Source organism: Ambystoma mexicanum, unplaced genomic scaffold, assembly GCF_040938575.1.
Source record: "Ambystoma mexicanum isolate Mex_15411 unplaced genomic scaffold, UKY_AmexF1_1 Mex_scaf10, whole genome shotgun sequence".
NCBI lineage: Eukaryota > Metazoa > Chordata > Amphibia > Caudata > Ambystomatidae > Ambystoma > Ambystoma mexicanum.
This window is the reverse complement of record NW_027182325.1, coordinates 895001-897500: the sequence shown is the minus strand read 5'-3', so window position 1 is coordinate 897500 and position 2500 is coordinate 895001. Positions and strand designations below refer to the sequence as shown.

The 2500-nt window shown below is 46.7% G+C and overlaps 6 non-coding genes and 3 pseudogenes across 6 annotated transcripts in view; all 9 read right to left on the bottom strand.

Annotated features, from left to right (window-relative positions):
• LOC138549879 (5S ribosomal RNA) overlaps positions 1 to 44 on the bottom strand; it is a 119-nt gene extending 75 nt beyond the window's left edge. The window contains exon 1 of the ribosomal RNA XR_011293649.1: positions 1 to 44. This exon is cut by the window's left edge and continues 75 nt beyond it. This is a non-coding gene — a ribosomal RNA (5S ribosomal RNA).
• A 106-nt stretch (positions 45 to 150) lies between these two features.
• On the bottom strand, positions 151 to 269 carry LOC138539559 (5S ribosomal RNA). The gene has a single exon (XR_011287623.1). It is a non-coding gene; the product is annotated as a 5S ribosomal RNA (ribosomal RNA).
• A 106-nt stretch (positions 270 to 375) lies between these two features.
• On the bottom strand, positions 376 to 494 carry LOC138538332 (5S ribosomal RNA). Its single transcript, XR_011286436.1, has one exon. It is a non-coding gene; the product is annotated as a 5S ribosomal RNA (ribosomal RNA).
• A 464-nt stretch (positions 495 to 958) lies between these two features.
• On the bottom strand, positions 959 to 1067 carry LOC138543337 (5S ribosomal RNA; annotated as a pseudogene).
• Positions 1068 to 1172: 105 nt separating this feature from the next.
• LOC138547543 (5S ribosomal RNA) lies at positions 1173 to 1291 on the bottom strand. The gene has a single exon (XR_011291379.1). It is a non-coding gene; the product is annotated as a 5S ribosomal RNA (ribosomal RNA).
• Positions 1292 to 1397: 106 nt separating this feature from the next.
• Positions 1398 to 1516, bottom strand: LOC138548811 (5S ribosomal RNA). The gene has a single exon (XR_011292605.1). It is a non-coding gene; the product is annotated as a 5S ribosomal RNA (ribosomal RNA).
• A 463-nt stretch (positions 1517 to 1979) lies between these two features.
• LOC138546059 (5S ribosomal RNA) lies at positions 1980 to 2088 on the bottom strand (annotated as a pseudogene).
• A 106-nt stretch (positions 2089 to 2194) lies between these two features.
• Positions 2195 to 2303, bottom strand: LOC138544375 (5S ribosomal RNA; annotated as a pseudogene).
• Positions 2304 to 2409: 106 nt separating this feature from the next.
• LOC138549878 (5S ribosomal RNA) overlaps positions 2410 to 2500 on the bottom strand; it is a 119-nt gene continuing 28 nt past the window's right edge. The window contains exon 1 of the ribosomal RNA XR_011293648.1: positions 2410 to 2500. This exon is cut by the window's right edge and continues 28 nt beyond it. This is a non-coding gene — a ribosomal RNA (5S ribosomal RNA).

Sequence of the window (2500 nt, the reverse complement as noted above, 5' to 3'; positions counted from 1 at the left end):
GATCAGACGAGATCGGGCGCATTCAGTGTGGTGTGGCCGTAGGCTCTGGTTCTTGTGAGTTTTGTACTTTTAAGCATCTAGTCGGCTAGACCTTGCAGTTTTGAAAGGCAATTGAGAAATGGCTCACTTCCTGAACTTGGAGTACAAAAAAGCCTACAGCACCTGGTATTCCCAGGCGGTCTTCCATCCAGGTACTAACTAGGCCCGACACTGCTTAGCTTCTGAGATCAGACGAGATCAGGCACATTCAGTGTGGTGTGGCCGTAGGCTCTGGGCCTAGTGAGTTTTGTACTTTTAAGCATCTAGTCGGCTAGACCTTGCAGTTTTAAAAGGCAATTGAGAAAGGGCTCACTTCCTGAACTTGGAGCACAAAAAAGCCTACAGCACCTGGTATTCCCAGGCGGTCTCCCATCCAGGTACTAACTAGGCCTGACACTGCTTAACTTCCGAGATCAGTCGAGATCGGGTGCATTCAGTGTGGTGTGGCCGTAGGCTCTAGGAATGCTAAGAATATTACTCTTATGCATTTGCATTTAGTAAGCTAAGCCATGCAGCCACTTGCAACATGATACCACGCTCATCGCTCGATCAGGCTCGATCAGGCGAGATATATAAGACTGGTGGGCCCATTCAGGACTCCTATGTCTGGTAGGATAACTTTAATTCATCCATCCTGTGTCTGTTGCAGGGAGGTGGAGAGAACAATCAACACAATAATGGTTTTCTTTCATGCCTCTTGAAGGACTCAATATTCTCTGTACTGCATTACATGTGAAAGTTGATTTATTACCCATGAACACACTACCTGTATGCTAATTCTATGTAAAAAGGTAGCTCCAGCCCTCATGATGTTGTCCAACATTTCCGCTATAAAACGGGATACAATTATTTTGGAAACATACCAAATTTGAAAAATAATTGAGAAGTTGCGCAATTACTAATCATGGAGCACAAAAAAAGCCTACAGCACCTGGTATTCCCAGGCAGTCTCCCATCCAGGTACTAACTAGGCCCGACCCTGCTTAGCTTCCGAGATCGGGCGCATTCAGTGTGGTGTGGCCGTAGGCTCTGGGCCTAGTGAGTTTGTACTTTTAAGCATCTAGTCGGCTAGACCTTGCAGTTTTGAAAGGCAATTGTGAAATGGCTCACTTCCTGAACTTGGAGCACAAAAAAGCCTACAGCACCTGGTATTCCCAGGTGGTCTCCCATCCAGGTACTAACTAGGCCCGACACTGCTTAGCTTCCGAGATCAGACGAGATCGGGCGCATTCAGTGTGGTGTGGCCGTAGGCTCTGGGCCTAGTGAGTTTTGTACTTTTAAGCATCTAGTCGGCTAGACCTTGCAGTTTTGAAAGGCAATTGAGAAATGGCTCACTTCCTGAACTTGGAGTACAAAAAAGCCTACAGCACCTGGTATTCCCAGGCGGTCTCCCATCCAGGTACTAACTAGGCCTGACACTGCTTAACTTCCGAGATCAGACGAGATCGGGTGCATTCAGTGTGGTGTGGCCGTAGGCTCTAGGAATGCTAAGAATATTACTCTTATGCATTTGCATTTAGTAAGCTAAGCCATGCAGCCACTTGCAACATGATACCACGCTCATCGCTCGATCAGGCTCGATCAGGCGAGATATATAAGACTGGTGGGCCCATTCAGGACTCCTATGTCTGGTAGGATAACTTTAATTCATCCATCCTGTGTCTGTTGCAGGGAGGTGGAGAGAACAATCAACACAATAATGGTTTTCTATCATGCCTCTTGAAGGACTCAATATTCTCTGTACTGCATTACATGTGAAAGTCGATTTATTACCCATGAACACACTACCTGTATGCTAATTCTATGTAAAAAGGTAGCTCCAGCCCTCATGATGTTGTCCAACATTTCCGCTATAAAACGGGATACAATTATTTTGGAAACATACCAAATTTGAAAAATAATTGAGAAGTTGCGCAATTACTAATCATGGAGCACAAAAAAGCCTACAGCACCTGGTATTCCCAGGCAGTCTCCCATCCAGGTACTAACTAGGCCTGACCCTGCTTAGCTTCCGAGATCGGGCACATTCAGTGTGGTGTGGCCGTAGGCTCTGGGCCTAGTGAGTTTTGTACTTTTAAGCATCTAGTCGGCTAGACCTTGCAGTTTTGAAAGGCAATTGTGAAATGGCTCACTTCCTGAACTTGGAGCACAAAAAAGCCTACAGCACCTGGTATTCCCAGGTGGTCTCCCATCCAGGTACTAACTAGGCCCGACACTGCTTAGCTTCCGAGATCAGACGAAATCAGTGTGGTGTGGCCGTAGGCTCTGGGCCTAGTGAGTTTTGTACTTTTAAGCATCTAGTCAGCTAGACCTTGCAGTTTTGAAAGGAAATTGAGAAATGGCTCACTTCCTGAACTTGGAGCACAAAAAAGCCTACAGCACCTGGTATTCCCAGGCGGTCTCCCATCCAGGTACTAACGAGGCCCGACACTGCTTAGCTTCCGAGATCAGACGAGATCGG